The following is a 21,247-nucleotide window of genomic DNA, read 5'->3' on the forward strand; positions in this document are numbered from 1 at the left end:
GCTGCTGTAGTGCAGGCAAACTTCTACTGTATGATTTTGAAGACTGCTTTGCTTTTATACAGTACAGTAAGCTGAGTAGTGGCACTGTGGCAATAACTTACGATTATGCAAATAACGTAAGTTAATCGTAATACTTTAATTTTAACAACCCTGTACTTCTTGTCTGGAATGGAACAGTTACCTGTTGACATTGGCAACCCAAACAGGGTGCTCTAGCCCAGTTTACTTTTAATCCCCATCCCCTGGTCAGGGGGGACGGGGATGGTTTGTCCCCTCCCCCCTTTTCTCCTGGTGGGGCTTGTCCCCACTGACCGGTTTGGGGTTGTCTTCCCTATCGTACTCATGTTTCTACCTGTTCCCCCTTCTTCAGACTCTACCCCTACTCTAACTTGTTGCAACTAAAAATTTTTTACTTTTTTTTAATTAAAAAAATTATTTTTTATTTTTAGGCCTGACCTGCCTCCTCGTAGCTGTGTGGGCAATGGGGGCTCCCAACGGCTAAATGGTCAGAACATAACATTATGTTCTGACCATTTCTTCTTTCTTGGACTACACTTTTTAAACCTCTGGCCTTCACAGAGTACACAATGCAGAGTGGGGGAAACTCCTGGGGCTGTTAGACATCGACACTTTACACTTGTTTTTTGAGGTTGCTGTGGCCACAGGTGAAAACATTTCCAACTAGAGATGTTTTTTGAAATGTTAAGGCTTAGTACATGTGGTCTCTATGCAAGGAAGTCAGCAGTATCCCAGAATCCCACTAACACCAAACCAGTGCAGAGCTCATTTAAACTGGTACGAGCATGACTGGGAGCCTTGAAGAATGGGGTATTCTGTTCTCGTCCTGTTTTAGCCTACAGATTTGATATTTCATCTAGAGAAGAGGAATGCAGTTCCGCCTCATCAGAGAAAAAGACTTAGTGTTCACACGTGGGTCAAATAATGATCAACAGCCACAGCACTCCATGTTTTTGATAGGTACCCAACTGTTCAGATCTACCAAGAACATATCCTTAAACCCTACATACAATTTTCTAAGGGTGCAGTAGTAGGCACAGATTTTCCTTTAATGCACAGAGCTCAAATGGAGTAATATCTTGAAACTGAAGATATGTCTGCTGTGGCCAGCACAACAGACTGAAATCCAATTGAATACGTGTGGGACACCCTGGGGCATTGCGTACCGACAGTGAAATCCTGTCACTCGGTGAGCAAGTCTGCACTGGTGGAAGAATGGGTTTGTTGCCACAAAATCTTTAGACAAGCTTATATCAGGCATGCTTTACTACTGTCAGGCATTTAGCTGTTGGAGAGGATAGGCTATATTGGTGTCACGTGACCAGCTTCGAGCATGTATTTTCCGTGATCTTTTCGGTAATTATTATACCCCTAATAAATGTCCCTTATACCTGTCCTAAGTTTCTCTCTGTCTCATTTCATTATTTTATAGTACACCATACCAAAGTTTGTTCTGCCTCATTGCAAGCTGCATGAGCTAGACATTTTCTCCAAGTTCTGTTTTATCGAGCAGTGGATTGGAGGGAATGAATAGGTAAAATTGCAGGTTTTATGCTCTTATTGTATAAGCTTCCTTTCTTGCATCATTTTCCACTGCTATTGCTAATATTGACCTGGTTACCAGAAGTAGTCAGTCACTGCAGTGTTTTAGCTTCTGTTACTATCATCATCACGTCCACAACTTCAGGGACTACTCAGAATTAGCTCTCAAATTCAAAAAATTCAAATGAATGGTGTGCTCATCAGAATAATGAATAGTTCATAAATGAATATATTTGACATTAGTGATGCATGTGGCAAACCACAAGTTACATTGTTCATTCTGAGCCCTGCCTACAATTAAAATTTAATGTGCTTTAGGTACAACATATTTAGAACCCTATAAATGAAATTGAGCAGTAGGAGGTTAATTAAAAGAAATAATAAAAACTTATTACAAAATCGAAGTGGACTGCAATGGGCAAGTTTCTGTACAATGAGTTGTTTCTCACCATTGGTAAACAATGTTATGTTCTACAACAGTGAGCCATGTTGAATACGTTTCCAAACCCTGCAATTATTAAACATTACAATTTGCCAAAAAATTTTTTTTTGAGAAAGGAATTACTACAACGATGGTAGTCAGAACAATATACAATAACTTCTGTTACAGAGCTTTCGATGGGTCTCCTCCTAAAGAATGTTATAAGCAGGATACCCTTATATCACCATTCTTCTCTTTCTTGGTGATTCCCTTCTAATTCTGAATGTTGTTCTCTCTCAGGGTATTTGAGAAATTTTTTTTTGGTTGGTGCAGCAAAAGCCTTCCCTGCACCACATGGCAAATGATGATAATAATACAGGGGCTAATTTTCATCAAAACATATTGGTAGATAACATTAATTATACAGTATTTTTTTTAGCAGTGTTTATGAATCAGTGTTTTGTTAGTTGAGAACCTGCACAACAATGTACTTTTTTTTTTCTTTTTTTTTGGCACCTTCAATCTTGTTTTGTTCAAAGCTATTAAAAAGAACAAAAAATTTTAAAAAGATTTTATTAAACTAAACAAATCACAAGTGTTACAAACGTGGTAAATGTAGTATTAAGTTAATAAATGCTGTCAATAATATTTATTGATGCATTTTTAATTTTTTTTTTTTATGTATTTCAGTTTTGATTTGAATTTGTCACATTTTTTAAATAGATCTTCAGATGTTTGTAAGTTTCAAATTGGTTTTATTTCTGTGGTTTTAAAGTAGCAGAGCCTCAGTTTGTATTTTAACTCATTCATGGAAGTAATTTCTTTGGCTATGAATCTGTCCTGCTCTTCCACTTAAGTCGTTTATTCTTCTAAAACAATTTTGAATGTTTCCTATGAAAAACAGGATGATAATAAATACAATATCATGAATATATATAAAAGAATATCATTAAGATGTGATCAATACTGTGATGCCATCCAGTACATCGATACAACAGAACTTTAACTATTCTCTGCCATTTCTAAATTCATTTACTGTTCTTATTCAGAACTGATCGTTGATATATTTCTACGGTTTTCTCTAGTTGTTTATCTCCAGATTTTCATTGGAAATTTGATAGTCTTTTCTTGTGTCCTTTTGCAATCTGTCATTCGGAGTGCTATGTTCAGGTGTAGACACCTCATCTGAAAAGAAATGTTGAGGTTCTTGAGAGTCCAAAGACAGGCAACTCAAGTGGTGAGATTGGCAGGATGACCGTACGAGGAAAAACTCCAATTATGAGGGCTACGGAGATTGGCAACCAGACACCTCAAAGCCGATCTGACTGATTGACATTTATAAGGCTTTGAGAAGGATTAGAAGTCGTTGATTGCTAGAACAAGTTGCCCTTGCAGGTAGTTGAGGCTCGCAATTTGAATAAATTCAAAGGCCAACTGGATAGTTACCTGTGTGAGAAGGGAAGCACAATTTGCATTTTCTTATCTACTTTTTTTTTGCCAGTGCAGCAAAAGCTTCTGACTTTTTTGCACTATATGGTAAATACTATTACTATGTTATAAGGAACCAACATTTTTGCATTAATGATTTATTTCCATCCATATAACAAAAATAGTTAATTTTAAAAAATATTTAGGTAGATATTGTTTTAAGAATGCACGCCATTCATACAACTGATACCCATTATTTTCTTTAGGCAATTATTTTAAAAAGGTTTCTAATCTCTTGGGAGTCTTGATTTTACAGAGCATCAGCATCTCATGATATACTGTTCAGGCTAGAAAACTCTGAAATGCCTCACAGAGAACACCCTACTGCCTATACCTAATGTAAGCTGACTACAGCCCCAATTGAAAATACCTTTTAAGAATTCCACCAACCTCCAATGGGATTCCAAGACCTTTCCAAATGAGTAACAAGAGTGCAACCGCTATACTGACATGGAGGAACTATATATTCCATCAGCAGCCTGCAGCACATAAAATGAATGTGATTAAAATTCTGTATATTAAAGTTTGTCATATTTCTTAGTTGTTTTCTAGAAACTCCTCCAGCCTTTCACAGTTGATCAAAGGAGCTTTTGTCATTAATTTTTCAGTACATTTATTTAGAGATCAACTGATCTTATACAAAGGGTACTAGGAAAGTTTTGCAATGACGCAACAATGAATCACAGGAAGCTGCTTGTTGCTGCATGTTCATACGTGCATAGTAGCCGCCGCGCCAAGTCGATGGGCTCAGTTATTCATTAGTAGTGAGAGTGTAAAGTGCTTGCGATGGCATCGTGGTCACGAAATGAGATAAGGAGTTTTGCGGTATAATTTCGTGCGTGGTTTAACCATAGACCAGTGCTTAGAAGAAATGACTCTTGCACCAGATGATGATTGTCCACATCGTACAACGATATTCAGGTGGTATAGAGAATTCCAAAGAGGAAATTTCACTCTGGAGGATTCTGAGAGGCCGGGAAGGCCACGAACGTCAGTTATGGAGGAAAACGTTACTGCTGTGAGGAAAATGCTTGACGAAAACAGGAGAGTGACCTACCAACAGATAGAGGATACTTTGGGCCTAAATGCACCAGCAATTCGTTCGATTCTGCAAGATCATTTGCACGTGAAGAAACTTTGTTCTCTCTGGGTGCCGCATCAACTGACTGAAGAGCAGATAACACGACGTGTGACTTGGTGCCGGGAGATGTTAAAAAAGTTTGATAAGGGACAATCTCAGTATGTGAACAACATTGTGACAGGTGACGAGACTTGGCTGTACTATTACGATCTGCCGACCAAGGCTCAAAACAAAGTTTGGGTCTTTGATGATGACGACACACCCGTAATTGTCAGAAAATCCCGATCTGTAAAGAAGAAAATGATAGCTGTATTTTTCAAATCGAGTGGAATTGTGGAACGTGTCGTTTTGGACACGCAGAAGACAGTCACAGCTAAGTGGTATACTGAACAATGCCTGCCTAAAGTCATTGGATCTATGAAGAACCTGCGGCCAAAGTCAAGAATGGACACCTGGTACCTCCATCACGAAAATGCTCCAGCTCACCGCGCCAAAGCCTGCACCGAATATTTGGCCACAACAGGACTGAAAATTCTCGAGCACCCTCCCTACAGTCCAGACCTTGCTCCCTGTGCGACTTTGCACTGTTCCCGCATGTGAAAATGAAGCTAAAAGGGAGGCGGTTTTCCAGTGATGAGGGCCTTCTACGGGCTTGGGACAACGAGTGTGCTTTACTCCCTAGTGAAACTTGGCAGAACTGGTTTAAAGATTGGTTTTGGAGGATGGAGAGGTGTATTGAATGTAGAGGAAATTACTTTGAAAAAATTAAATAAACAAAGCTGTATTGCAAAACTTTCCTAGTGCCCTTTGTATTACCGATGAAAACTATATCACTTCAGCTTACTTTGTAAAATGTTTTTGATTCCAAACAGCTTGTCATTAGATTTATATCTGGTGAAAAACTGTTTGCGTCAAAAATTTGATTTACATATATTTTTTTTTATTTATATTAGGTTTATATCTAGTTTTGCACATAAGTTTTGGCACATTTCAACTGGAACCATTTTAAGAAAAAACACACAGACAACGATAACAGGAAATACAAAATTAATAAGAATTCAAATAAGTTATCAGCATTTCTATTGGAATTTTCCTTTTGTATTCACAAATAATTTCATGTTTTCATGTTAATTACACTGGATTTTTCATCATATATAAAATGTAGGTAGCAGTCTGGAAAGCAAGTTAAAGTTTGAAGTATTTAACAAATTCATACAATGTCAATAAGAAATTATAACACACAGTATACAAGAAATGTAACATAACTTTTTATTATAAACTTTAGACTACATAATGTAGTGTCTCAGCAAGAACTATGGAAAGCTTTCTGTACAGACTGATATGTAAAAGCACATAGTCACACAGAAAAGCAATACCACTAAAGAATGGATGGAAGTATATGGACAACATCATCTAAAAATCTGATGGCAGTTTATTTACATTTTTCTCATGATCTTGGTATGTGGAAAAACATGACAACTCATTCCTTTAAGTTAAACATACATTAAGATGAAGTAAAAAGAAAGGGAAAAAAAATGAAAAAATAAAAAGGTTGTAGATTTATTCATGGGAATATATCATTAATATATCTCTAAAATAAATAAGTTTTAGGCAAATTCTTCGTATACAGAGAAAGGCATGTCACACTAACAGTTCAAGAATTCCAAGCTAGTTTGAATAAAAAACATACAATATCCAAAAATCATATATACTTCATATAACAATTCACATAATTTAAATTTTCATATCCATTTTTATTCAAAAAAAAAAAAAAAAAAAACCAGAAACCCCTGAAAATATTCAAGACAATGTCACAATTGCCAATTTTTATGATTTTCTTTCACATTTGAAGCTCACAATCCATTTCTTCTCATCGTGACTATTTTTTCTTTTCTTCTCTCCATCTTTCATTTACATTTCATGTTCATTTCAGTCGAAAATTTTTCTTCTTATTCACACATGTAGATTTAAAATACTAAATTATACTCCTGGAAAACAAACATTTATTGTTCAAGAAGTTTACAAATTTCGAATTATAAATATGAAGAATGTTTTTAAATTCCAAACATTTCACTTATAGCATCATCATCCCAATTGTCTTTTTTATGGTTTTGAATAAAAATCTTAAGACAAAGTGTAACACAAAATGGCAAAAGAGAAAATGGCCTATTTTCCAGTTGGTTCCAATAATGTAACCAACCATAAACTTTAGTTTATTTCTGAAATGAAATGTTCAGGTTCTTACTAGTGGTACACAGCACTTCAGACACTTTACTGCTATTAGGCTAGGAATGTTAAGATACAAGTCAGAGTGAAGACGTACGTATCTTTTATGTTAAAGACTAGAGGACAGTCATTTTAAGTGGCTATTACCACTTATCTATAGCCAGTACTATGATAAGTTCAATATACAACGCATATTACTTGTCTACATGCATCATACTAAAATTCCACGATATAACCATAATTCATCTGTTAAGAGATTAATCCCTCAAAACAGTTTCAAGGGTTAGTTCCGAACTCAAGAGAAACATCTTTAATCAAAAAGTAATTTCTTGAAGTAAGTTTTCTCTCTATTAACACTACTGATTATATACCGATGCATCTTCTATTTAAAAACTAACTTTTCATTACACAAAGTGCATGGGAACAGACCAAAGGCTGAATTAAAAATAATGAAGAGATAGCATGAAATTTGAAGGTTATCTGTAGTTCTAATTCATGTTAACTAAAAGGATTAATATCTTAACTTTCTGCAGCTTTAAAAAAAATTATTTTTTACATTTTTATGTATAACTTAATTTGATTGATATCTATCAGTGAAATGTTGCATTAATTATTATATGGGTATATAATAATTAATGCTTAATTTTTTAAAATTTGTAAATAATTTTTTTCCTAATTACATGTATTTTTGTTTCACCTTTTTTTTTTCATAAACTCATAATAAATAATCTTTTAAGTTTCAATAAAATTAGCAGAATAAGGCGCATATAGAGGGAAATAGCTATTCTGAACAGGGTGAACTAATTGGCAAAATGATCTTAAACTTCTGATAAAAGGTAGAAAATGTCAGTTTTTTTATTTAAATATATCCCTCTGCATGAAACAAGATGTAAACAGTTCGTGTTTGACTTTTACAAGTTTCTTTTTAATAAAGGTTTCTACCATGCCATTAGACCTAATAGCATGGTATCCTACCAAAAAAGTATGCAAAGACATACTTTTTTGGTAGAATATAAATAAAAAATGGCATTTGACAAAATATCCTTGCTCCTAAAAATGTTATTATTCAATAATTACTAAGATCAATAAAAAAGCATAATAAATTACGACAGTTTTTAACTCAGACTGGACCTCTCCCCCTTAGTTGCTTTTAGGATGGTGAATTCTTTATTCTTCAGTACATAATTTCTCAGCATTTCATTATCTTTAAATTTCATATTGCCTATACTTTTATTGCTTAAGAATATTTTATATCCTAGAATAAACAGCTCTAAATGAATTATAAAATAGCTTAAATTCTTAGTCATAGACTTTAGAATATAGTTCAGTTTCAGATATCAAAAGTAAGGAACCAACCAGCTTTGTGATAAAATCAATTGAATGTACTCTGAAGTACTTTTACATGCAAGAATTCAAGAATCAAAAAACAAAGGGACTGCCTGATGATTAACAAAATATCACAAATGTGAATCTAATTTTGAACACTAAGAATTTAAATGTAATTTTATATTTATAACGTTACAAGATGGAACTGCATGTATAAACACCTTCAACAGTTGGATGGGTTTTAGGGTTTTTTTTTTTTTTTTTTTTATTGATGCAACTATTTTGACCATAGTGTGCATATTGTTCAGGCTGGAAAAAACTCATGGAAAAACTATTCCAGAGTGGAGGGAATAATTATGGTCCCAAATAAAATGCTTTAATTAGGAAATGTGACAAAGTAAGACATGGAAAGGAATACTCTGGTCCACAAACCTGGTCTATTAAAACAAGTGATTTTCAGAATACTAAAACAAGGAAAAAGGAACCCAGTAAAACTTATGACAGTTGTACAAATGGAGTAGGAATAATATTACAAAAATTATGGAAGACTGAAAATATTGAAAAAAATGTTTAAATGACAGCAAACTTAAAAGGAAATGGGCAATGTTAAAAAAAAAAATAAAAATCAAGGCATGGAAAATTTTGGAACTGACAACATTAATATATTATAAACCATTCCCCCTTTATGAAAAATCAATTTTTTAACAATGTAAAATCTTTCACAATATTTATAGGCTGAGCTGTGGTTTCAGGATAATGTAAATGGTCACTATTGCTAACTTACCATGATTGAATCTGTATGTTACCACCAAAAAATGGATCATTAATTCCTCTGGACAGGGGTAACCAAATATTAAAGGAAATTCATGATATGAAAGAAATAAATGACTAACAGTTACACAATAATTACACCCTTTAATAGTTACACCAAAGCTATGAAAAATCTCAAAATATTTTAGCATTCAGTAATGTAGCAAATTTGGCAAATCTTACATTTTAATATGAAAGACAAATGAAATATCAAATTTTGTTGGATATCAAGTCATGCAGAGATAATAGGAAATGAACTGGCATATCAAGCTGGGAAAACATCAGAAATATCTTAAGAATATCCTTTCAACAGTCCACATACAGATTATCATAAAACATGTGGAGCCAAGAGAGAAAACAAATTCATGGCATGAACCGAATGCTTAGTCCAGAGCACTGAACTACAAAGAATGAGTTTCACTGAGATTCTCATGTGTTTATCATAATTCTGGCCAGTGCAACTAGCCAGATTACACATTAGACACATACATGTAATGCAATCTTGCTTCCTCCTCTGAGCAGGGATCCCCCCCCACAGTATGAGACTTGAAATACAGCCATAACAGTTTAATATATACTAACAGAGTGTGTTATATATATATATATATATATATATATATATATATATTACACAATAATTACAGTTTAGTCTCACTTGCCCTAATGAACGCTTGCCATAATCGCACGTGCCCTAATGCAGGGTTTTTCAAACTGCGGGTTGCAATCCTTTAGTGGGTCGCGAAATAAATAAAATGGCTCGCGACTAATAGAAAAAATGCACAGAAATGTTTGGAATACAGCTTATAAAATAAAACTTTTCTGAAAGCGGTTCACTTTTCTTTACACTTTTTTTTTTTTTTTTTTTTTTTTATATTCTCTGCAGACCAGTTTTTCAGTTTCGAATTACTTCAAAAAATGTAATGTATTTGTAATGATGTGGAAGGTTTATAGTAAGGAAAATAGCGTTACTTTTTTCTGTATTAAGAGTTAAATTCTAAATCATAAAAGGAATTGTGCTGTACTGATATAGCTGTTTCTTATATTGTACTTAATGCTATATTGCTATGGGAATAGGGGAGAGCGGAGTTCCCAGTATGCGGAGTTCTCTGGAAAACCAACAAAGGTGCTAGCGAGATAAGGATGCCAGCCCTGTGGCGAGTAGTCAGTGGCTGGCCAGAGAGCATTGCTGGGGCATGGGTTTGTGTTGTATGATTTTTTTAAAATTTAACTTCTACAATTTAATTCTTTACTTTTTTATTTAACTTCTTTTACTTCTTTAATTTAACTGATACACTTTACAGATCACAGCACCCTAACATCTAAATTGACAACAAGAAATTACTGTTTTATTATTAGGAAAAAGAAGAATGATGAAGGAACAGAAGCGGCATCAAGTTCAACAGGTACGTCTGAAAATGTAATTTCTACAAACATCGTGAAAGATATTAACTCTAACCAGCAAACTTTGACTTCTTTTGAGACACCTGATAAAAAGGTCAAATTAAATACAACATTCTAAAATGAGGAATATTTAAAATTTGGTTTTATAAAATGGGTGGATTCAAATGAAAATGACAGGCCTCAGTGTATAATCTGTAATGATAATCTTGCCAATGAGAGTTTGAAACTCTCAAAACTAAAAAGACATTTGGAAAAACAGCACCCCTGTGAATAAGCCCTTAGAATATTTTCAACGAAAGCAACAAGATTTATGGTTATCAGCACAAGTTTTTACTCATTTTGCAACTGTTAATGAGAAAGCTTTGTCATCATATCTTGTAGCATATCATGTGGCAAAAGAGAAACTGCCTCACACATTTGCTGAAAAAGTTATTCTTCTGTCATGTATGGATGTTGTGCGTACTGTGTTTGATGATAAATCAGCTGAAAAATTGACAGTTGCACCTGTCAGTGACAATACAATATCACATAGAATTTGTTCAATAGCAGAACATTTAGAAGCAATGCTTATTATGTGTTCAATCTATGCCAGACTGCAGTCTGGCATAGATTTTGCAATACAGCTGGACGAGAGCATCGATATTGCAAATTGTGCTACACTTTTAGTTTGTGTCAGATATGAGTGGCAAGATGATTTTGTGGAGAACTTGCTAAGTTGTTTAAATTTGACTTCATATACAACTGGCTCAGATATATTTGCTGCAGTAGAAAAGTGTCTTGTTGAACAGTTTAAATTAAACTTTAAAAACTGCAAGTGATGGAGCAGCAAATATGACTGGAAAACATAGTGGAGTTATTAAAAGATTTTTAGAGGCAACTGATAACAATGCTATTTGGAATCACTGTTTTATACATCGACAAGCTTTGGTATTGAAGGGAATTTCGATGAATCTTAAGGATGTATTGAAAAAAATAGTTAAGATTGTGAATTTCATCAAAGGAAGCTCATTAATAGTAGAATATTTAAAATATTCTGTTCAGAGATTGGAGCCGAACACATATAGCCACTTACTGTATCACACAGAAGTTTGTTGGTTGTCACAAGGTAGGGTACTTAGCAGGGAGTATGAACTCAGAAATGAGATTCATATCTTTTTAGTGGAAAGAAACAATCACTTGGCACAACTTTTTGAGGATGATATTTGGGTTACCAAATTGGCTAACTTAACCAATATTTTTGGTATTCTTAATGAGTTGAACTTAAAACTTCAAGGAAAGAATGGTAATATATTCCAACATATTGAAAGGTTCCAGAAGATGTTAAGGTTATGGCAAACAAGACTACAAAGTCATTGACCTACCTATTATATGTTTCCAACATTGTGGAGGAGAACACACTGAGGAGAACATTGTCAACAAAGATATTTTAAGCAGATTAAAACTTGAGATAGTCACTTCTCTATCTCAGAGTTTTAATAATTATTTTACAGGGGAGAAAAGTGAAACAGTAAAGAAAAGCCTTTGGATAAAAAATCCATTTACTTTTCCAAGTTCTGAGTCAATAATCGAGTTGAACTTGATACCTGAAGAAGAGACTGAATTGCTGCATCTTAGTAGTTCATTTACACTGAAAAGTGATCTTGAGAAATTAGTTTGCCATCATTTTGGATTAAGGTTAAAGGAGAATTTCCACCATTAAGTAAAAAAGCTATTTTGATACTATTACCTTTCACAACTACTTATTTGTATTTGACCTAGGATTTTCAACACTAACTCAATTAAAAACAAAAGATAGAAACAGGCTTAACACTGCACCAGATATGCGTGTAGCATTGTCTTCTTGTATTCCCAAGTGGAATCAACTACTTATGAACAATCAAGCACATCCATCTCATTAAATAAAAACCTGTATTCAAATGTATATTGTTTACTGTGCAGTGCATTTTTGTTAATTTTACAATTTGTTAAAATGTTTCATTTTGTTTTTACTTTTTTACTAATGTTAATAAATTGATATTTTTTCATATGTACCATCCATGCTACATATTTGTTACCATCCATAACAAATATGTAGTATTGGTCAATAATGAATAAATGAACTAATGTTAATAAATTGATATTTTTTCATATGTACCATCCATGCTACATATTTGTTACCATCCATAACAAATATGTAGTATTGGTCAATAATGAATAAATGAACATAATTCACACAAAGTTTGTCTTTAATTTATTACACATCTACTGGGTCAAAATACAAAATGCAGTTTCTACAGTGGGTCGCAGTCAAAACAATTTGAAAAACGCTGCCCTAATGAACTCATGCCATAATAATGACTTGCCCTAATTGTGTCCCAATGGTAAAGGGGGGGGGGGTGCTACTTGCCCTAAGCATATATAAGTGCATACCTTCAATTGGATCCTGAACCAGCCAGCTGGTGTGCTGGCTGGTTCAGGATCTTACCGATACTTATCATAAGACCATGCTGCTGCTACTAAGTTTTTATCTTGGATCCGGGGTTCTTGTGTAGTATGCATAGAGGCCAAATGTTTCCATTTCTTTATATTCTTCTTCCAGATAAATCAAAATAAACTTACAATCACATGTTCTGATTAATTCAACAGAAAGCATTACAAATTGGGACAATGTTTCAACCAAGAAAATTCCAACTTGATTATGAAAGTGCTGTGTTCAAGATCCACAGAAGAAAATTTTCTGATGCTGATATTAAGGGTTGTTTATTCCATTTCAGTCAAGAAATTTGGTAGAAAGTACACCATTTAGGATTACGACTGGCATACATCGAGAAACAAATTGTCAGAAAGTTAGTGAAGTCAATGATCGGATTAGCAGTTGTTTCTTTAGAGGAAGCTTGGGAAGAGAATCATTTGAGAATGTTCACCACCAGAACATTCTTCATGAAAGAATGTTCTGACGGTGGACGTTGCACATTCCACATTCTTCTTCGTGGATCCAATTCAACAAATTGAATTGGACCTACTGCTCACTTTTCGCCATCATTGGGGAATCACCATGCTAATTTTGGTCCTCAGACAATAAATCATGTGGAAGGATGGCATTATACCTTAAATAAATCTATGGCACATCGTCATGTTAATATATGGAAGATGATTACTTATTTAAAAACAACAAGCTTATTTTAAGAAATTTGTGTTTGTATGGCGGTCTCCAGGGTTTCCCCTATAACCACTTTTTTTTTTTTTAATAAATTTACTTTCCAAGTAAATGGAAATCTTTCATCTTGTAAAAACTGTAAATATGAGGGCATTAATAAGAAAATAATGAAATTAACAGCATACAGACAAAACAGGGACATCAATTTACACATTTTTGTGCAAGCAGTTAATTTCTTGCAGTAAATGATTATTATAATTTAAACTTTAATAATTTGTATTTGTATTTTAAACCTGTGTTTATTTCTTTATTTGATATCAAGGCATTTTGTATTTTAAACATAATTTGTATTTGTATAAAGAAAATAAATTGATTATTATTTTGATGTTATATTTGTTTATTTTTTTCATTATGTTTTAAGTCCATTTTTATCGCTCCAAAAAAAATAGGATATGGTTACATACACACAATAGAAATATGATTAGGGCAAGTGGGAAATAGGGCTTAAGCTATTAGGGCATATGAATTAGAGCAAGTGGGGTAATGCCATTACACCCTTTAATAGTTACACCAAAGCCACGAAAACACCTACTTCATGAATACACTTAATATATACCATCTATTTACGAATACATCATGTTTCAGATTTGAGCACACAGCGTGTGCTAAAATCTGACACAGGGAAAAATAATAATAAAAACAAACATGATCCAAATATTTGTGTTGGCACACTATGGCCTCGGCTGCCAGTGCACTATGAAGTCTCCAAACAACCAGCCAACCTAATTTTCTGTACATTCAGATTTGTTTGATAGTCACTTTTCTGCTTCATTAACATTTTAATCATGCAATATGAAAGTTCATACTTAAGTTTAAATATATTTGTCTCAATGTGATAGCTGAAAAGTGCTGTTAGATACAGTTAGTTTTGTTTATCCTATTTGAGGATTTTATATTTCTTATAACAGAAATATATAAGTATTTATTTATTATAGCACAAGTTATAATTTTGTTTTAGTTTTAAATTTTTGTTGGATACCAATACAGAATACATAGGTATTCTGTATCATTTTTTATCAATAGCAAATCTGTATATGATGCAACTACTCAAATATTATTAATCAACTATTAGATGTGCTCACTAATATTTGATATAAAAGAAACAACAACACAATAAAATTACCACATTCGGTGGCTTTAATGTTCAAAACGTGGTGATAATACTTTGTTATAAAATACTACATTTACTCAACTACAAAGCTTTTTTTTGGTTAGAAAGGAAGAGATTACTATATCATGGAAAATGTTTTTATATTACAAAACATTTCTGTTTCCAGATTTCTTATCTAGGTTGGCAGTTCTATTGAATATTTAAGAAAATGTTAAAATGTGGCCAAAGTCAATTGTGAACTCATCACCAAGAGAAAATATTTCTGGCCTTAATTTTTAAGAAATGCCAAGTAAATATAAATTATTAATAGTAAGTAAGCACACACACACACACACACAGAGAGAGACACCACTGCATATGGTAACATTAGAACATTACCATACACAGAGGTGTCATTGCATATACCATATGCAATGACAACATTAGAATGTTTGCCTGAAGGTTATGAATAAATTAATCATAAAAGGGGAAGAGGGTGTTTAGGAGATGTTTCAAAGGCCATTTTTAGTTCTTCAGTGCTAGTATAAAAGAAAGGTGGGGAGGATACAAAAATTATATAATAAACATCTAGAAATTTTAATAATTTTACAAACTTAGGGCTATTTGAAATTACCTTTGTCAGCTCTGCTAATAAATATGTTATGCAGAGTTGTACCTGGGCTGGCTTAGTGTGCAGATTTATGAAACAGAACCTGAACAACCTACATGTGGTGTACAATCACAATGGTTCGTACAGTCCTCAAAAGACAAAGGCTATCATTTTATCTCCCTATTTATTGGCTCTGGAAATGGAAGTTTTGATTGCTGGTGAAATCACATGTGAACTGTCTTAGGACCAGGTCTATTCCTGTGAGAACTACGGCATTAAAAGTATTGGGAAGGGGATAGTGAAATCCAGCATTATTATCATCAGTAGCTGGCCCTGGATATTACAGGCCACTATCCTGATCAATCTCCTGGGGGAGGGGTGATTCCCTGGGTTGGCTACAGCAAACCAGTAGTATACATACCTTTAGAGGAGTTATACCAGCTACAACTAAAATTGAAAAAAAAAAAAAAAAAAAAAAAAAAAAAAATGTATATATCAAAAATTTTTGTATGTACTTTCTTATTTTACAGGGATACTTTGTACAAAAATGCTCAGGAATCACTGGTCTATAGGATGGGAGGTCACTATGCTATCTGGTCAAGCAGGAGTTCTGAAAACCAACCTGACATCTATCTGGATATCTCATAATGATATTCTTTGACTGACAACAGAATGTGCAAGAGTAGCATCCTACACTGAAACCAATAGTCTTCTTTAATACCAGGTGTTTCAAGTTTCAAAGCATGGAGAAATAGTTGGCCCAAATCATGAAATAGTGAGTTATATTCAATTTCTTTGTGATAATGAAAGTTTGATTTAGCCAAAAAGCATATTCTGTAATCATGCACTCTTATAATTCACTCATTCATCACTGAACCCACTTTCCACATTTTGGTATGGTGTTAAACACCCACAGTGGTAGTTCACTGGTAGCTTCCTATCTAACTCACAGGTTACCACCTGAAAGTTCTTGAATGTGGTATGCAGATGTTATCTTTTAGCATTTTATTTCTTTTAATTTGCAGTTCTTCAGACTGTAATCTTTTTTTGGCAATTTTAAATGTGACCTTAAGGCAGCTTTGCCTTTCCCAATTGGTTTCTCAGTTTTCGGTCTCTCACTTTCATTTCATTTGGAATAATTTCCTTTTCTATTTGAAATTTTCATTTATTAAATTTCCTTCCCAAACCCTTTTTTTCAATGTCATGTACTAGGTCTTCTAAAGTTTTATTAGTAAGACTCTGCCTGTGTATCGACACAAAGGCCATAAGGCATTCCAACTGGAAAGTTGCATGTATCATTTATTTTCAGTTTTCATTAACCTGAAATAAAGTTTTCATCATAGATATAACAAACATAACTGAAAACAATTTCCAGTCTTCATGGTCACCTTATTTGAGCTTTTCCTATAATACTGATTTGCATAATTTTCAGATTGTGAGACAAGAAAGAAATACGTTATGGATACTGAATGCTTTTGTTATAAGTGTTGACTTATAAGAAAAGCTAATACTAAAAATAAAAAAAAATAGCCAATATTCATGGAAAAAACAACATACCAGAACATTACCTGTCTAGCCCAAGTACCTGGAAGAAACTGATGCACTCAGTCTCATTTCTGCTGGTACTGAAGCAAGAAAATTTAACAGCCTAATGTATTTAAAATATATTTTTTATCCTTGCTCACAATAATAAGACCTCTCCTTCCCAACCCTTTAAGGCTAGAAAACTTTAAATTTATTCATTTCAACCTATTAATTATATTATGCAATGAAATGCATCTAAACAAAAAATATCCTTACAGGAAAACAAAAGTTACTTTATTTTTTAAAATCAAATTATCCTAATGCAATGTTTTTGGAATATGAATACAGATTATCAGAACTGTTCTCATCAGCAATAATTAATAATTCTCATACAAGAAAAAAAAAAATTTACTTAAAATACATAATATTATCAAAAAGTATTCATTCACACACAGTTTCAAAAAGGTACTACCTTCTTTGAAACAACCTGAACTCTCCTGGACATATTTATCACCAACTGCTGGCGATGAAAGTATTTCTTTAGGGACACTAGCTACTCAATCATTAAACACAGATGCTTACATATGACCTGACCAGAGTGCTTTCCAAAAACGATGACAACTCAATCAAGCACAACAGAAAACACCAAACAGTTGTCGGCCAGAATTTACCTTCATTCCTGATGCAAAGCAGCTTCCAGAGGAAAACCTTCTTCCAAAGCAGTTGCTTTGAAAGCTGGTCTTTTTTGGAAGCATTCTAATCCAGAGCTCCAGTTCATCCCACAGATGTTCACTAGGGCCAAGTTATGAGCTTTGCACTGGCCAGTGAAGCTTTTCAAAGATACTGTCCATAAACCTGTACAATCCTGCATGATCTTTGCTGCATGACACAGTAAAAAAATGTAGAGGTCCTAAAGTCTTGAAACTTTATTAGACAGACAACTTGCTGCAACTTGATCTTTGCTGTATGTCATAGGGTATTGACATGATGATATGGACAGAATTGATTACCACAGTACAAGTATAGTGCACAATGGTCCAAAACACTGAATTAGGTTGTGGAATTCATGGTTCCAGAATGGATCACCAATGGATAGGGCAAAATCTGAACTGAAACAGCTCCATACTATGATACATTCTTACAAGGAAGATTCTCTGGGAAATCTCCACATCCATTGGAATTAAATAATGATTAGCAAGGTTAATCACTCTATAGTAACCACTGGTACTGTTCTAGAGTTAATGAACATCAAGAATGACACTCCAAATGCTGTTTCAGATTCGTGACTATGATATTAGGGTTATGTGCATCCAGGATTATACAGCTCTCTCAATGGATGGGTGATGTCCTGGCAGATATCCTTGTGGCACTTTCTACAGATGTTATGCATGAGACACGATGTACCCTTTTCATCATTCATCAAACAGTTCTGCGATTTTCTGGGTCATCCATACCATTTTTTTCCCTCTGAGGTATCATTTTTAGTCTCTCATCTTAGGATAACACAAGGATTTAGGTGAAACGCATTCTAGTTGTTCACACAGAAAGATTACTAACATGGAATCTAACTACCATCTCATGTTAAAAGTCAAGTTCTGATCCATGATCCATAATCCATACTGGCTTCCAACAAACTTCTACTGTACAGGCAGACCCACGTGATTTAAACTGGTATGTCTGAGCCAGTATGCAGCATGCGAGACTTCATGCACTGTACACAACATTTGTAGAGAAGTGTCAGCCATACAGTGTATGCTGAACTTAAAGTATGAATTAAATCAGTCTTTTTCTGAATAAGGAATAGAAACTTGTTATGCAGTGACTTGCATTTCAACATTTTGATACTGTTTTGTATGACAGTCACTGTATATTAGTGGAACACTTTTTTTGCATGCCTTGCAGAGGGGTAATCTAAATGAACTTCAGGTTACAGGCTGAAATAATAGATAAAATGCATTTCAAATGCTAATCATGCTTTTCTGTTATTTTCTCCTACTACTCTAAATTTAATTTATTGAAATATGCTTCAGAAATGCAAGTTTAGGATGTTCTGGATCTGAAGGAGAGCACCTGAAAATGCAAGCTTCATTTTACTATGCAACTAGGTTCACATAACAAGGACTGACATTGTGGTACATGGCACTTTTTTCTGAATGAATACTCACATAAGAGGACTGGATACTTGGAAAAGGATTTTTTTTTTTTTCACTCCATATTTTTAGTCACATAGTGAGCAAGTCTGTTTATTTGACATATATGTTTAAGCTGTACAAAAATCCATAACTGTGTTATGGATTTCTGCAAATCTAATATTACTACTATTACCAAAACTGAGATTTAGATAAAAAAATTTTGTGTTCGTGTTTGAATTCAATATTTCCTGCAAATAGTTCTGCTATTCATTGTAAACCTATCTACTTTTACAAAAGTATATAAAAACCAATCTGCATGTATATCGACACAAATTCACATAAATATTCTCAACTAATCAGGTTATAATTCTGCATAGATCCTGGAAGGTGTGTGTGTGGGGGGGGGGGGGGGAAGAGAAACAGGAAAGAAGACTTTCTAAAGCTTTTGAAAAATTTAAAAAAGGTTCTACATTGAAAGAGGAACAAAATGTTTACTTTTAATTATGATAATGAATTTTTGGTATGTTTATATCTATGAATTTGGAGAATAAAAGTGGCATAAGAAATTACAAAAATGTAAGTCAAATTTATTGACATGTAATGGAAGGCAAATTCATGGACACACAAACTTTCTTTTCACATTTACAAAACTGAAAACCATTTGAACAGTTAATTCTTAGCAAAAAAATTCATGGCAAAAAAAGCATTACTTGCAGCAACTATTGGATAATGAAGTTATGAGCTGTTTATCTTTAATTCAGATTATTAATCATTTTAATTAATATGGCCTGAAGCAAACTGGGACATGGTCACAGATAGCATGTATCTGCACACTGAAATCCTTTACATGAAAAAAAAAAAAAAAAAAAGATTGTTTCAAAACAACTTGGGGGGGGGGGGGGGGGGAGTAGGAAGAGCTTGTCTATAAAAATAATTTTCTGAGCACTATTTCATTAAATACAACATGGAAGTAATCAGGCAATATGGAGGCTTTATTTTCACGAGACAGCATGTATTTTCTGCAGCTTCATCTCATGTGGCTGTAAACAGCATCCATAAATAATAAGAAACTAGAGAAACACAGTGGAAATTGAAGGACTCAAACTGCAGGAATGTGAAAAACAGGATGCTTCTTTTCATAATAGTTGCATGGACCAATTCTGTTCAGTCCATCCCCATCTTATGGCATTTCTTTTTTTGGAAGGGACAATTTCTTAGATATGAACTCCGCTAAGTCAGAATGATGGTCAGAGCTGCCTTCATCATTAAATGCCAAAATTCTTAACCACAACTATGAAGTGTGCTATCTTTCAATAATGGCAAAAAAAAAAAAAAAAAAAACCACAAGAAAGTAAGAATTTTTTTTTTTTTTTTTTTTTTTTTTTTAACTATTCAGGGAAGCAAGTATTTGATTCTGCAGGTCAGAAGTCAACTGTAAATATTAAGAGATATCAGAATAACTTTTGATGGTCATCATCATTAGAAATAAATATCTAAACATGCAATAGGCTCAGTCCATCTGCAATGTTTGGATCAACCCACAAAGCTTAGTTGGCCAGCCAATCAGAAAGAACAGTTGCATGGTGAAGTGACTGACGTCTGTTGCTCCATGTTTAAAATTTGTAAAAATTAAAAATGTGTTGTTTTTTTTTTTATGTAAATAGCATAATATTATTAGTGAAAATCAACAAGTAGTAACATTTTATTTGTATATAACAAGTAGTCTAAGTTATTTATTTTCCATTAAGGCAATGTTTTTCTGTTGTTATTACGTATAAAGAATTGTGTATTATATTAAGGTTTTTTTAATTCAGATGGAGTCATACATTGTGGTATTGAGTGCATTTGTCTAAAAAATGGAAATTTAGTCGCAATGAGAGAATGAAAATGGGAAGAGGATATATATTGTATATCAATTACTTGTTTCTTAAATTTTTATGTAATTTTATTATTTTTTTATCCCTGTCTGTCATGTGACAGACTAATACTGATTTTAATATATTTTAATGCCCTTTAACTCTGTAGTGGGCATGCTACTGAACCCGTCACAACAAAGAAAATTAAAACTTATGTTAATTAGTTATATCAATGTGAATTTTTAGTATAATTCGAGCACAGTCTTCAGGTTTCATCTGCATCACTAATTATTTTTAAATGGAGAAGTACCGCAGAAAATGAATCGGCTCTCTTCACAAAAGGCAGGGCATACCTACTTTTGTAACTAATTTGTGGAGTGGCATCCTTTGAAATTTTGATTTCAAGTATTGTATGTTGAAAGTAAGGTAGTCGGGGACGGTTTTTTCTTTGAATATCAAAATTTTTGTTGCTAAAGCTATTATTCATTCTTATTAACCAACATTATTATTCTTATTCTAGAATAAC

At 33.5% G+C, this 21,247-nt stretch overlaps 1 pseudogene; it reads left to right on the top strand.

The window, feature by feature from the left end:
- LOC150075587 (protein ZBED8L-like) overlaps nucleotides 1–12,211 on the top strand; it is a 122,077-nt pseudogene extending 109,866 nt beyond the window's left edge.
- Nucleotides 12,212–21,247: the final 9,036 nt, after the last annotated feature.

This window comes from Mastigoproctus giganteus, chromosome 14 (genome assembly GCF_048544385.1).
Source record: "Mastigoproctus giganteus isolate SK-2022 chromosome 14, ASM4854438v1, whole genome shotgun sequence".
Lineage (NCBI taxonomy): Eukaryota > Metazoa > Arthropoda > Arachnida > Uropygi > Thelyphonidae > Mastigoproctus > Mastigoproctus giganteus.